The 15,979-nt window shown below is 46.1% G+C and overlaps 1 long non-coding RNA gene across 1 annotated transcript; it reads left to right on the top strand.

The window, feature by feature from the left end:
* The first annotated feature begins 671 nt into the window (after positions 1–671).
* On the top strand, positions 672–14,544 carry LOC139048453 (uncharacterized). Its single transcript, XR_011507713.1, has 3 exons — positions 672–1,013; positions 2,517–2,653; positions 13,768–14,544. It is a non-coding gene; the product is annotated as an uncharacterized lncRNA (long non-coding RNA).
* Positions 14,545–15,979: the final 1,435 nt, after the last annotated feature.

Genomic DNA, 15,979 nt, shown 5'->3' with positions numbered 1-15,979 from the left:
CTTCACGCGCTGTGTTCTCACCGTTTACTTCGCTTTGAAAACAGACGCGCGCACACCTATCTTGAAAGTGATCTGCGAAAAGCGCATAGTGCGGCATAAGCTGAAAGCTTCGTGAGCGCAGTGTTCTCGCCGCTTCGGTCGCGTTGAAGCCTTGAAGCGAGAGCTAGCACGAAGGTGAATTCACTCGCTGCTGCGGGTTCTATATTGAAAGATATCGTGCGGTACGGACTGACGGACGGATGGTTTTTCTTGTTGGGGAAGTATAGAAATGCTTACGTTATTAAAAAAAATCGCAGGGTTCGCGAATTTCGCGATAAGAACCAACACCAACCTACTCCCCCACCCCCCGCTGAGCGATGCCGTCTTGATCGCCCCCTCCCAACCCCAGGAAAAGGGACACTACTTTTCTATCTCGAGAGGATGATGAAGCGTTAACAACGACAATAACGGCAATTTCTAACGAGTTGTCTTATGGCCTCTGAGATTTGCGCGCGAAGCTGGCGCGCGCGAACCTGAGAGGCCATAATTGGCCGCTTAATAGCATAAAAAGACAAAGATAATGCCAAACGACACAACTAAAAATTCAAACAAAGAACTGATCTTAGCTATACTGTTTGGGGAAAAGAAATAAAAATTTAGACAGCCGCAACACACGCCACTAAAGCCACCACCGCCGGCATAACGCGGAACCAACTGTTGGCAACATTCATTCGCGCGTCATTGCTTCGTCCGCGTCGTCTCCGCAACGAGAGCCGCCATCTTCTCGCGCCTAACGTTTTGTATGGTTTTGTTCTCTGCAATCCGCGCACACAGCTCATCGGTGGTTGCACGTCTGCTCGGCGTCGCAATGCGGCCTGCGTCATTTTCTGGTGCTTGCGCAATCGGTGTGAAACATGTCGCATGTGAAATGTTTGATAGAAGTGCCTCACGTCCAAGTCAAGCCGCCGTACGGGTGTATGGCTGTGCGCCCCGTTCTCGGAAGCGTCGACGGGTTTCCGGCATGCGGATTTCAGGTACGTGCAAATGCGTTTCGCCCTCCTATTGAGCTCCGGAGCAAAGCGTGCAATATTTCATGTGAAAGATGCAGTGCCCGTGATCATGGTGTGAATTTCGAGCGGCAAACGAGAACTTTGGCACTTAGAGCACACCGCGGATGCTAAGTCAGCGTGGAAATTGTTTTACGTTACCGTAATATGTTGCTGTCAGTCTAATCTGCGGCTTGTGGATAGCTAGCCCATTGGCGTTTGCTTGTGGCAGCGATAGGTGTATAAATGGAAGCAGTAATAATTTTCGAGAGCAGAGTTTTTTCGCTCGATGTTTGGTCGTGTTTATGGCGTTATGAAAGCTAGAAAACTAAATGGCTTGATCGTGCTTAGTTCCAACTCTAAGGGGCGTAACGTTGGCGCTGTATATGTTTGTTTTCGGTGTCACGAGTACCACTTTCATGCTTTTGTTGCATGAGAGTGGTAGCTGCTGCGTGCCGTCTGGGTAGAACACAATAAAAGCAATTTCCTCACTCATACGTATGCAATGTGAGGTAACAAAATTTCCAGCGTTTTATTCGGAGCGTAAATATCCAGTATAGTTTAGTAAAAAACTCAAATTCTGTGTTAGCTTAGTAGGCGTGAAACAAGTGAAACTCGCATTCCTTTTTAAATTGTTCGCCCAAACTGCACCGCCCCCAGATGCGTCATCGGGTAATTGACAGTAGCTTCGCTACGTGAGTTGTTTTATGCGCCTATATTGCCCGGTTAAGTATCCTGTTCATTTATGCTGACGCTCGTTCATCTTGATTTTAAGCGGTTACTATCCCCGAGTACCGGACGATGCCAAACTTGTGAGGTGTAGCAAACGCGGGAAATTCAAAGTGGCGTGGCTGCAAGGCCCTGTTTTTACGTTTCTTGCATTCAAAGCCAACAGACACAGTATCACTGATTTATTTTCCATTTCTGCTGTACTTGATCAATCTAATGTGACAACTGCATCTGCTCTTTAATGTTCTCCATTTACTGTGTATTCAGCTTGGCTGCCACCTTCTCTTCAGAGGATGCCGCTGTGATAGCTCTTTCGTATAGCACATGCCTCTAGGCCCTTGTGTTTCAAGGGCTCCCGCGAGGCAGCAGTGCTCCAAGTAATTTTACCATTCTATATATTTTCTATTTTGCATCATTCTTCCATGATGGATTTTAATGTTAATAGTATTTGTCATTAGTCATCGCCATAATGTTATAGCACGTAGATTTTACGCACTTCACATCGACAATTTTTAGGCCAGTTTACAGCCAAGTCACATCTTCCATAATACATCGTCAACATTACCACTTGTCATGGCGCTCTTTGGCCAAACCTGGCCCTTGCGCCATAAAACACCACACATCATCATCATCAGCTTGGCTGCCAGAAAATGCTTGAATTTCTTTCAGTATCCAAGTGACGAAATATTTCACTGACGGCCGTGTGTGAAACACGCAAGATGACAAAACTGATAGCAAAATGATGAGATATTTCTTTTATAGCGTTTGGACTCTACTTTTGGTGAGGATGTCGATCGACCTTGGGCCTGGCGACAGCACACCCGACATCGCCAAAGTGCAGCCTATCGGTTGAGTGCCCCCGAATGGACCATCAACATTGCAAAATGAAGCAGAGCCAGGTAGGGGCAATTTTTACTTTGGAACAGAATACTGACAGCTGCCTCTTTTTTTAAGAACTAAATAACATATTTACAAACCAATCCTTTCTCTTTGTGCAGCCTACATAGAATTGCTTTTTGCTTGTTATACAGACCTTCAGAAAGCAGTTCTGAACCCTTTTGCATGCACAAATAAATAAAGAGGAGTGCACTTTCTGAAGAAATTGATGCACTGAAATGTGCGTTCGACACACAGTGAGATGCAAAATAACCAACAACTTTAAAGCGGTAAAAAAAAATTTGAAACATGTTCTAACATCATCGCCCGCCTTGGCATACGGATCTAAATATAACAGCAACGGAGGTGCATGCAGAGAAGTGTTTGTAAATGTTTGCAAGATATGTACATTGTCTAAGAAATTGTTTTTATTTACTTGGAGCTTCTTGGTGCCATGGCAGTGCAGTAAAAGCTCAAAATGATGCACCTGCTCATAATAAAGCACTTTTAGATTTTAAAATTAAATTATGGGCTTTTACATCCCCAAACCTAAAGTTTTGATAACCTGGCTTCTTTAATGTACACCTGAATCTAAGTGCATAAGCGGTATTGCATTTTACCCTCATTGGAGGGCAGCTGCCATGGCCTAGATTGAAGCTGGGACCAGCATGACTGAGCAGCATGGCATCATAGTAAGTGGGCTATTACACCAGGTCAAAATGAGAAATACTGCTTAGAACTACCAACTTCTTGGCTCACAAGCACTTTGCACTAAGTTAAAGGAGTATGTAGTACTGTCAGTGGCCGTTTATGTACCAATTCATTTTTAACCTGACTCCATTATTAAAGTGCGAAGCTTCAATTAGTCAAAACCAGCCTAAATTACAGAACCAGGTCAAAACACGCACCATGTATAGCTGGATTAGGACATGAAAATGGAGTCAATTCATGTCGCCGAAAATGGCGGTGGCAGTCACACTATTTCATGCATTTTGCCTAAAACATAGTCAATAATAATTAATCAATTTCTAAAATATTCTTTTCAAAAAGTTTTTTTCAAGCATGAAAGGAGGAGCCAAATGGTGTTCAGGTGCACGAGCAGTTAGTTGCACGGCACTTCTTGCATGTGTTCACTGGCTTCTTTCTAGCTTGAAAGAAAAATTTGTTGCACCTATTGAGCAGTAGAAAGCTGGATTGGGAATTTTTCAGGATGCTGTACAATTTTCGCACTGACACTTTTGCTTTGAATATAATATTTGAGCAGTTAAGTAATCGTTACTAACTAATTAACTAATTAGAAGAAATGTAAGAATTGCTTTCACTTCCTCAAAACGATGGCAAACGACATTGCCTTGGTGCTGTCCAGCTACGTGGCACTTGTACATATTTAAAGCTTGCACATGTCATACAGACCACCTGGTAATTACAAGGCATATATAGAAGTGGCTAAGTTGTGTGAGCCAGCCATATGTAGCAAATCATGAGAAACAGCCATGTTTCTTTCACTTAAGGGCATGATAAGATTTACATGCTCGACACCTTGCATCAGTGTGTTCTAGGCCTGTTCGTAGTTTAGCTGCTACATAAACAATATTTCTCCACATCTAAGCTCATATGCATCTTTCAAGTATATTGCCCCGTGTGTCCAAAATAAACCATCCTCGCGCTTCCTTCATTATGTATACATCTGTTGCTGTGCTAAATTTTTAACATGCAACTGCAGAAATTTTCATCTAGTTTACATATTTCCTCGTTGTTTGGTGGCTTTATTTCTGAACAAGTTGTTTTCGTTAAACCCTGTTGCACACAGCAGTACACAGCATTTCTGCCTAGAGTGGGAATTGTTTTTTTTTTCAGATTGACATAAATACACCTTGCCTGGGCAATGTAAGGCATTCTACATAACACGGCCCTGCAATAATGTTTCATATTGCATTCCAGCATCATACAGAACTGTTTACTTACCAGATTAGAATATGTAAAAGTGTTGGAAGTAACAGAACTGGAAGAAGCCAGCAGATAATGAGGCCAAGGAAAGCATAGAGGAACATGTTTTAAGTTTTTATATGAAGTATAGAAATAATGAATTCTAGGTAAGTGAAAGTGGATTAAAAGATATCCACCTCTTGGTGGGGAACGGACCCATAACCTTCACATTACGCATGTGATATACTAACCACTGTGGTACTACGGCCGTGTTCGAGCGTCGACAATCTGAGGGGCCATTGTGGACGGTTGAATGCTGCCTCGGTGGCACAGTGGTTAGTGCATCGCATGCCTAATGCAAAGGCTGTAGGTTCGTTCTCCCCCCATGCCTGTTTTTTTACCATTTTCATTTCCTTTTATCATTTCTACATTTAAATAGAAAATTTCAAATAAGTTTCCACGTGCCTTCCCTGGCATCTTCCAGCTGTGATTCAGAAAAATGTTTACCCTCAGTATCCGTTCTTTTCGTTTGGAAGAACAGGAGCTTCATTTTAAAAATAATGAATTCACCTTGTTCAGCATCTCAATGTGGTCTCAAATCTTATCACAGCATGTGTATTACTAAGTGAAGGTTTTGTTAAGATGATATAGCATGGGACCTAATTAGTAGCCTTTGTGTACAGATATATGACTAGTCTAATAAATAGGAGGATTTTAAGAAGCACTTCTAACATGGTCCGAGCATGTGTTTAAAAAAACTAATCTAGCATGATTTCAGGCATAGCTGTTGCCCCTGAAAAATATTTGGATCATCTGCATTGGCATTGTTTTTAGAGAGCACCAATACTGCTTTGATAGAAGTAGCCTCGTGGAACATGAAGCATCGCTTCTTGCTTAGTCAAGGAAATATTATCTGCATATCTGACGTGCATGTGTCTAATGCTCGAATGCTGTTTAAAGGCTGCTAATAAGAAAATTACTTCACTTGCCTTCCAGAGATTGCTTCAGTAGTCTATGCTACTCGATCATAAACAATTTACCAGAGTGAACTTTCATCACAGTTGGCTTTGCAATGTTTATGCAAAATACAATTGCCTACTAGACATGTGACTGCACTAAAACTTGGAATTAATGACCAGTAAGATTTATGGGACCAGCAAAACTTAGTTTATTACTCCAGAACAAAATGCGAGGCACTTCGGTTATTTCTGCCATAGAGTTTCTTACAGTAATTACTAGAGGGAACTCTGGCGCTGCAGTCGTACCACCATGGGAATGATGGGAAGCACATGGATTTGTCTGATATTCGTGCTTGTGAATTCAGACGTTCTTGTCGCTTTGTATATTATACGCTATATAAATCTTATTGTCGTAAATTTCAGCGCAGTCTATACTCTTCGAAGTGCAGAAGACGGCGCCAACACGCACAATTGCTATTAATTGCAACGATTGAGCTTGTCCAGGTAGCCAAATCGAAGGGCACCAAGCGTCTCAAGGCACTAGTATGCCCGCGATAAATTCATCAGGGCGTTGCACTCGCTTGTCGTTACATGCCTGCGTTGCTTAATGGTTTCAATATCAGACTTCTGTTCTAGAGTTCCTGTGTTTGAATCATGTCGTCGGACGATTTTAATGTTTATTTATTTATTACACAGTATATTGTTGAAAATGACTAGAATACAAAGTCAGAAAGCTGTTTGAAGCCAAACAGACGAAGTTTAGACAAATCCATGTACTTCCCATAATTTCCATGCTGGTACAGCCGTTCTTGTTTGATCTCCTGTGGACACTAACGTCAGAGTTCCCTCTAGTAATTATTGTATGAAACTGATTTCTGCGCCTCGCTCGTGCAGAAGCGGCACCACACCTGCTGCGTAAACATGCACTACCTTTCGGCCGAGTGCAGGGAATGCTGTGAACTCGCCATGTACATAGCCTGCACTAAGTAAAACAAATCACAACGTGCAGTTGCTACCACGTTGAACTGGTGGAATGAGTAGTGAAATGCAGTACCTCCTGAACTAGTTCAGAAAGTGCAGGTTAATCAAGTGGAGATTATATTGACACGTGTACTTATCTTTATCGGGAACCACGTTTCGCCGCTTAAGAACTGTAATCGCACAGCGAGGGACGCGCCTGCATGTATCCGACGTTTCTGGAAAGTTATCGACGCTTCTATCCGCGTGTCTGTTGTCGCCTAACCTTGTGTTATCAGATTTCATCGCGTGACACGAATGGTGTAGAACTTTGTGGAAGACAGGCGGGTCCCATCAGTTAATCTGGAACATTCGACGACTGATCTATAAAAGCCGACGCGCTTGACCCGCTGATCAGATTTTCGACGATCGCCGACTGTGTTCGCCGCTATCGTTGTGCTTTAAGTGTAGCCTGTTTTGTGGGCACAAGTTCGCCCAATAAAAGCCAGCTTTGTCTTTCACAGTACTGCTACTGTGTTCTCTCTTTACCGTCACTACCACGTGACATCTGGTGGAGGTGCTTGTGCGTTCATGTACCGAACGCCCCCGCAAAGCCGCGATCCAAGTCCGAAGCCCGAGGACAAAACCAACGTCGACCAAGACCAGCCACCAGCCAACCAAGACCAGCGAGCTAGCCGCCGGCTGCAAGGACTGCCCCCAGAGCACGGACTCCTACCTGAGACGAGCAGGGAGATTGCCACCAAGTCCTCCCCAATGGCAGCCCCAGCATCCCCCGTCGTGCTGCAGCAGCCCAGGGAGCCCCCCACGTTCCGCGGTTCAACATTCGAGGACCCGGAAACCTGGCTCGAGACGTACGAGAGGGTCGCTGCATTTAACAGCTGGAACAGCGACGACAAACTGCGACATGTCTTCTTCGCATTGGAAGACGCTGCCAGGACGTGGTTCGAGAACAGAGAAGCCACGTTAACGACCTGGGACCTTTTCCGAAGCGCCTTCCTGAAGACATTCACAAGCGTCGTTCGCCGAGAACGAGCCCAAGCACTACTGGAAACCCGAGTGCAGCTGCCCAACGAGACCACGGCGATTTTTACAGAAGAAATGAGCCGCCTATTCCGCCACGCCGACCCGGAAATGTCCGAGGAAAAGAAAGTCCGGCTACTAATGCGTGGTGTTAAGGAGGAACTTTTCGCCGGTATGGTACGAAACCCGCCGAAGACTGTCGACGAGTTTCTTCGCGAGGCCACTAGCATCGAGAAGACACTCGAGATGCGAAACCGGCAATTCGACCGCCGCACCATCGCTACAAACTATGCCGGAGTTCAATCACTGGCCTCCGAAGACCTGCGCGAGGCTATCAGGGCAGTCGTACGAGAGGAGCTTCAGAAGATCTTCCCGTCGTCGCAGCCTCAAGTGGCCTCGATCGCTGACATCGTCAAAGATGAGGTTCAGAGGTCGCTTAGAGTTTCGGAGGTGCAACCTCAATTACCGCAACCCCAACCCGAAGCGATGACGTACGCCGCCGTCGTACGCCGTCAAGGCCCACCTCAGCGACCGCGCCAGGGCCCTGTAACGCCGCAATTCCGTCGACCACCGCCGCCGCCGCCGACAGTGCGCCCACCCGTCGCCCAGCAGAGCTACCCGAGGAAGACCGACGTTTGGCGCGCTCCTGACCACCGCCCACTCTGCTACCACTGCGGGGAAGCGGGTCACGTCTACCGCCGATGCCCATACCGCGACATGGGACTGAGAGGGTTCGCCGTCAACGCGCCGCGTCCAAAGCTTGGAGAGCGCCCACGTGACATCGCCGACTACCTCGCCGCTACTCAGTGGAGCCCTCGACGGCCGTCCCGTTCGCCATCACCGGGCCGCTACCTGTCGCCGCAGCGCCGACCATACACTGGCCCAGCCCGGGGCCGGTCAGCGAGCCCATATCCGGAAAACTAAAAGCAGCAACCGATGGAGGTGCGGTTGCTGTTCGTCGAACTGACGAAGATCCTCCGCCGTCGACGAACATGACGAAGAAATCATCTCGACGACCTAATGACGACACGCCGCCGTCCCGATGAAGTCGCGAAGCCAATACTACACCGACGAAAGACAACTTGACGACGCAACGTTCCAGCTTCAGTTCAACACGACGCAGCCGTGATCCGACGCCAAGACCCAACTGCAACGCCAGACAAAGAACCACCGACCTCGACGTACTTCTAGACGGCCACGCAGTCACTGCCTTAGTCGACACAGGGGCCGATTACTCTGTAATGAGTGGACACATCGCCGCCCAGTTAAAGAAGGTTAAGACTGCATGGGAGGGTCCCCAAATTCGGACCGCTGGAGGACACCTCATTACGCCGACTGGAATCTGCACGGCAAGAATTACCGTTCATGACCGTACTTACCATGCCACCTTCGTTATCCTGCAACAGTGTTCGCGAGACGTCATTCTCGGCATGGACTTCCTGAACCAACACGGCGCAGTCATCGACCTGAAGTCGAAGTCCATAACGCTGTCGGAGGATCGAGCGATACCACCGGAGAGCTCTAGTAGTCACCGTGCCTTAAGTGTGCTCGAAAGTCAAGTCAGCATCCCGCCTCGCTCCAGCATTGTCATTTCCGTAGGCACCAAAACGCCTGCCGACGTAGAAGGCGTCATCGAGGGTGACCAACGTCTACTGCTAGACCGTGAAATTTGCGTCGCAAGAGGGATCGCTCGACTGCATGGAGGGAAAACTGAAGTGTTGCTGACAAACTTCAGCCAGGAGTTCAAGCACATCAACAAGGGCACGACGATCGCGTACATCGAACAAATTGTGGAAACCAGTAATGCGTTTGTCCTCTCGGATTCCGCCGCATGTAGCCCGACGACCATGGTTCCCGAACCAGACTACGACATTAATCCAAGTCTCCCAGTGATTAAGCAACAGCAGCTCAGAAGTCTGCTCCGACGATACAAAGGCTGCTTTTCGACGACATCAAGGATTCGACAAACACCAGTCGCCAAGCATCGCATAATCACCGAGGAGTACGCTCGACCACTCCGCCAGAGCCCTTACCGAGTTTCGCCGCGAGAACGCGAAGCTATAAGAGAACAAGTCGACGAAATGCTGCGCGACGACATCATCCAGCCGTCGAAAAGCCCGTGGGCATCCCCTGTTGTGCTGGTGAAGAAAAAGGACGGAACCCTACGTTTCTGCGTCGATTATCGTCGTCTGAACAAGATCACGAAGAAGGACGTGTACCCCCTTCCACGGATAGACGACGCATTGGATCGGCTCTGCAACGCTAAGTACTTCTCCTCGATGGACCTCAAGTCTGGCTATTGGCAAATAGAAGTCGACGAAAGAGATCGCGAAAAGACCGCCTTCATCACCCCAGACGGCCTCTACGAGTTCAAGGTTATGCCATTTGGACTGTGCTCGGCGCCTGCAACGTTCCAGCGCGTGATGGACACGGTTTTAGCGGGATTGAAATGGCAGACCTGTCTCGTTTACTTGGATGACGTCGTTGTATTCGCCGGAAATTTCGACGACCACCTTAGGCGGCTTGCCACAGTACTAGAGGCCATCAAGTCATCAGGGCTCACTCTGAAGCCAGAAAAGTGCCGCTTCGCTTACGATGAGCTTCTATTCCTCGGCCACGTCATCAGTAAATCCGGAGTACGCCCCGACCCCCAGAAAACAGCTGCCATCGCAAAGTTCCCGCAGCCCACCGACAAGAAGGCAGTGCGTAGATTCCTTGGCATGTGTGCCTACTACAGGCGCTTTGTCAAGGACTTTTCACGCATCGCCGAGCCGTTGACACGTCTAACTAAATGTGATGTTGAGTTCAAGTGGGAAACGCCGCAGGCCGACGCATTTGAAGAACTCAAACGACGCATGCAGTCGCCGCCGGTACTTGCGCACTTCGACGAGTACGCCGATGCAGAAATCCATACTGACGCCAGTAGCCTAGGCCTCGGTGCCGTTCTAGTCCAAAGGAAAAACGGAGTCGAAGAGGTGATCTCTTACGCTAGCCGGTCGCTGTCAAAAGCGGAAAGCAACTATTCTACGACCGAAAAGGAATGCCTCGCCATCGTTTGGGCTACAGCTAAATTTCGCCCTTATCTTTATGGCAGGCCATTCAAAGTCGTCAGTGACCATCACGCGTTGTGTTGGCTAGCGAGTATAAAGGATCCTTCAGGACGACTGGCGCGGTGGAGCCTCAGACTACAAGAATACGACATCACTGTAACCTACAAGTCCGGACGAAAACACTCCGATGCCGATTGTCTATCACGCGCCCCCATTGACCCGCCGCCGCAAGATGACGAAGATGACGACGCCTTCCTTGGCATGATAAGCGCGGAAGACTTCGCTGAACAGCAACGGGCAGACCCGGAGCTAAAAGGCCTGGTGGAATATTTGGAAGGGCACACCGACGTTGTCCCCAGGGCATTTAGGCGCGGATTATCTTCCTTCACGCTTCGAAACAATCTACTCGTGAAGAAGAACTTTTCACCAGTCCGCGCAAACTACCTTCTTGTTGTCCCGTCAGGACTTCGTCCAGAAATATTGCACGCCCTACATGACGATCCGACCGCTGGACACCTCGGTTTTTCCCGGACACTATCGAGGATACAAGAAAAGTATTATTGGCCGCGCCTGACCGCCGACGTCGCCCGTTATGTCAGAACATGCCGAGACTGTCAGCGACGCAAGACACCGCCGACAAGGCCAGCCGGATTACTACAGCCAATCGAGCCTCCTTGCCGACCATTCCAGCAGATCGGGATGGACTTGCTGGGACCCTTTCCGAGGTCAACAACCGGAAATAAGTGGATCGTCGTGGCGACAGACTACCTTACCCGCTTCGCTGAAACTAAAGCACTGCCGAAAGGTAGCGCAGCCGAAGTGGCGAAATTCTTTGTCGAAAACATCCTGCTTCGACATGGCGCCCCAGAAGTCCTCATCACCGACAGAGGAACGGCCTTTACAGCGGAGCTCACCCAAGCCATTCTGAAATACAGTCAGACAAGGCACAGGAGGACCACGGCCTACCACCCGCAGACGAATGGTCTTACGGAGCGGCTGAATAAGACCCTCGCCGACATGCTAGCGATGTACGTCGACGTCGAGCACAAGACGTGGGATGCCGTCCTGCCGTACGTAACATTCGCTTACAACACGGCGGTGCAAGAAACAACACAGATCACGCCGTTTAAGCTGGTTTACGGCAGGAACCCGACGACGACGCTCGACGCCATGCTGCCCCACGTCACTGACGAAGAGAATGTTGACGTCGCTAGCTATCTCCAGCGCGCCGAAGAAGCCCGACAGCTCGCCCGCCTACGGATCAAGAACCAACAGAGGACCGACAGCCGACACTACAACCTCCGACGACGCTTTGTTGAGTACCAGCCCGGCGACCGTGTTTGGGTTTGGACACCGATACGCCGACGAGGACTCAGTGAGAAACTACTCCGACGCTATTTCGGACCCTACAAGGTCATCCGACGTATTGGCGCTCTGGACTATGAGGTCGTGCCAGACGGCATTTCTCACTCACAGCGGCGCCGCGCACGATCTGAAGTGGTCCACGTGGTGCGCCTTAAACCATTTTACGGACGCTGATGAACTTCCTTAGTTGTTTTCTTTGCTACGAGTGCTTTTGTTTGTTACTTTCGTTTGTTTGCAGCATCGGGTCGATGCTTTTTAAGAGGGGGGTAATGACACGTGTACTTATCTTTATCGGGAACCACGTTTCGCCGCTTAAGAACTGTAATCGCACAGCGAGGGACGCGCCTGCATGTATCCGACGTTTCTGGAAAGTTATCGACGCTTCTATCCGCGTGTCTGTTGTCGCCGAACCTTGTGTTATCAGATTTCATCGCGTGACACGAATGGTGTAGAACTTTGTGGAAGACAGGCGGGTCCCATCAGTTAATCTGGAACATTCGACGACTGATCTATAAAAGCCGACGCGCTTGACCCGCTGATCAGATTTTAGACGATCGCCGACTGTGTTCGCCGCTATCGTTGTGCTTTAAGTGTAGCCTGTTTTGTGGGCACAAGTTCGCCCAATAAAAGCCAGCTTTGTCTTTCACAGTACTGCTACTGTGTTCTCTCTTTACCGTCACTACCACGTGACAATATGGCATCCGAAGTTGAGTGATTCTGCATTACATTCACGAAATATACGTCATGATACTTTTTCATTTATTTCCTCAGTTATTAAGAATCCCTTTTGCATTGTTGGACAAAACTACAGAATGCCAACATATTTTCCAGTATTCACTGGTAGCAAACATGTCAAAACATGTTCTAGTGTCTGGATTGCCGCTTTAGCTGTTAACCCCCAAGTTAATTCCGGAAAATGTACCAAATGTTTTACGTACTCAATTTTCGGTGTCATTTTCTTTCTAAAAATATATTACTGCATTGGTCTCTGGTTAGAAATAACACAAAAATAAGAGCTGCTCTTGAGGGCAGCTTTCCCTCAATGCCGACTGTAACTCATCTTTGACAACAAGAGCAGCATAACGTCGGGCAGAAAGAGTGCAACTAGTCATTGGCGATATTGGTACTACCTCCAGTCACTAGTACAACTTGTGATCAATGGTTAAAGGTTGCGACTTAGTTGCTGCCCAATTTTAATTCTGCAGCTGTTACACTTGGGTGTAGCATGTGTACGTACGTGTGCATGCATTAAAATGACTTCACGCTAGAGCAAAGCAACTAGTGCAGAGAGGCATTAGTCATCTTTATATATTTGCTTTGTAAAGATGCACTAACATTATCTTTTGCAATATAGACTTGGCGATCATTGGCCAAAGATGCCCTTGTGCTACTAAAACCTACCAATTAATTCGCTTTTTACAGTAGCAGGTGCTTATTCCTTTTTCAGGATCGGTCTGTGAGTTCTAATTTGTTTTTCTTGAACTGTGCAATTCCCACTCACAGGACTGCATGTCATCTAAGGTGTTCCTTTTTCAATCAAGAATGTTGAGGTTGTGTTTGTGAAACTCGATTTCTTGCCTCAAACGAGCTTGAACAAACTGACCAAGCTGATAATTCTACCTGCTTATATAATAAATGTGTTGCGGTTATGAACCCTCATAATGAATGACACACAATGTAAAAATTTTATCTAATAAAACAATTTAATGAAAATTTTCATGTTTTTCGCGTTTGTGTTCACTTCTCTACTCCTGTCCGTGTCCTGTCTGCATGCCTCACCTCTTTTTTTGCATATTAAATATCGTATAAACTTAACCATGCTTTTTTACCACAATGCAGGGGGAAAAGGTTCCGGTAACACTGCATTCAGTATGGTGGCCCAGACGTGTATGCAAGCAACCTCCTTCATGTGGACCAAGAACTACTCTGCAGTGTCTCACAGACTTCCATGCGAAGCCCTCAACATTCTCGTCTCAGTGGAATGGCTGCTCATCTATCTGCGTGTCCATCACCAAGATGGCCAGTTGTAAAGCTCCTGTACCCGTTTAAGACAGCTTAATGATTTTTTTTATTTAGTTTTCATGGTTATCCGTAGAATCTTAACATTTTTGATGTTTCTAACGTTTTTACCTGGCCCAAAGTGGTGCAATAACTTTAAACCAGTGTGATGTATTTAAGTGATGCTCACTCTAATGCCTATGTGGTTTTGTTTGTGTTTAAGAAATTTGAATGTCTGATGAGGTAACAGCATTTAAACTTGTCATCGTGGCTCTTTTCAGTGAGCTGCTAGGAAATAAGATGCAAAACTTATCACACGCCAGTTGTAGCATTTTTGTTTTCAAGATTAAAGTATACATGTTTCAAAAGATGGAAAGTGGGGAAAAAAGCCTCAAGAACATAATCATCCTAGGATTGTGATGTCCTTACAACTCTGCAATGACTAATGCCTCATACATCTTGGGAGCACCTTGGTCGCAATGCCTACAGGTATACTTGATAAGAGAATAGCTTGCACTCAGATTTTCCACGCAGTTGATGGCTGATAGCTTTTGTTTGTCGTCTTCATGTTACTACTATGTATTCAATATTCATTTACACGTGCTGCGGTTTTTTGCAGTCACACACACACACATATATATATATATATATATATATATATATATATATATATATATATATATATATATATATATATATATATATATATATATATATTTATATATATATATATATATGTCACTTCGCGCTACAATCCAAGATCAGGTTACTGTACCAACTTGCCCAACTTTTTATCCTTGTGTTAAAGACACACTCAGACTTGTTCTTATGTGACCGGCTATTTTTGTGCTTTATATTAAGATGCAGTGCTTTTCAAATGAAAACATGTGAGAGTTCGTAGTGAGGTTATTTAAAAAAACTGTTCTGCTTAAAATTTAATTGAGCAAGCCTGTGCCATTATTCGGTGCTTATGTCTTTGTATTGGTATGGTTTTACTCATCTTCCTTTTTACTTTTAAAATGTGCAAACATTATTATGTAACCATTTCTCTTGAATGAAATAAATACTTCTGACATTTCGTCACAAATTTTACAATGATTTTGTTCAATTAGGTAACCTTAGACTAGCTGATTGTTATTCTGGTAGCTTAACTTACAATGCCTGTAGAATATTCAATGCAAGCACATGGTGAAAAATAGGCCACGGCGGCCGCATTTCGATGGGGGCGAAAATGCGAAAACACCCGTGTGCTTAGATTTAGGTGCACGTTAAAGAACCCCAGGTGGTCAAAATTTCCGGAGTTCTCCACTACGGCGTGCCTCATAATCAGAAAGTGGTTTTGGCACGTAAAACCCCAAATATTATTATTATGGTGAAAAATACACTAAGTTATTGGGTATAAGCAGGTCACTGTCAGTAAATGGAGCATACGTATATTTCAGAAAATAGTGCATGCTTACATATTGAACAGCATGCACAGCTACACATGCTGTTTTGTTCGTAAATGCTGAAAGATTATTCGACGTGGAAGCACTTTGTTCTTGGGCTTGCAGTGCTACCTTTAAGTCATATATTTATTTATTTATTTATTGATACTGTTGACCCTCGCTTGAGGGTCGTTACAGGGAGGGAATACAATGTACAACAATGTACAATTTTGCACAACATACAAAATTCATATATCATAATCATCAAGTTGGGTGCTCCTGACAAAAGATGTCGATAGAACGTTCGAACTTGTGCACGTCCGATTGCTCGACAACTTCAACAGGCAAACCATTCCAAATTTCGATCACATCAGGAAAAAAAGAAAAACGAAAAGCATCAACACGTGACTCGTAAGGCTTGATGGATCGTGTGTGGTTTGTTCTCGCGCTCCGTTTTCCCGGAGGCTGAATATATCTATTTGATTTAATCTTAAAGTGCCCTTGAATTATTTGAAATAAAAGCTTTAGTCTTGATTTTTTCCTTCGATTTTCAAGTGACTCGAGCCCACATGAGTTCAGCATTTCCGTCACTGAATCCCTTCTTCTGTATCTTGACGAAATAAAAC

The sequence above is a fragment of the Dermacentor albipictus genome, chromosome 8, assembly GCF_038994185.2.
Source record: "Dermacentor albipictus isolate Rhodes 1998 colony chromosome 8, USDA_Dalb.pri_finalv2, whole genome shotgun sequence".
Classification (NCBI taxonomy): Eukaryota; Metazoa; Arthropoda; class Arachnida; order Ixodida; family Ixodidae; genus Dermacentor; species Dermacentor albipictus.
Note: the sequence above shows the minus strand (reverse complement) of the source record. Positions and strands in the feature narration are given on the sequence as shown.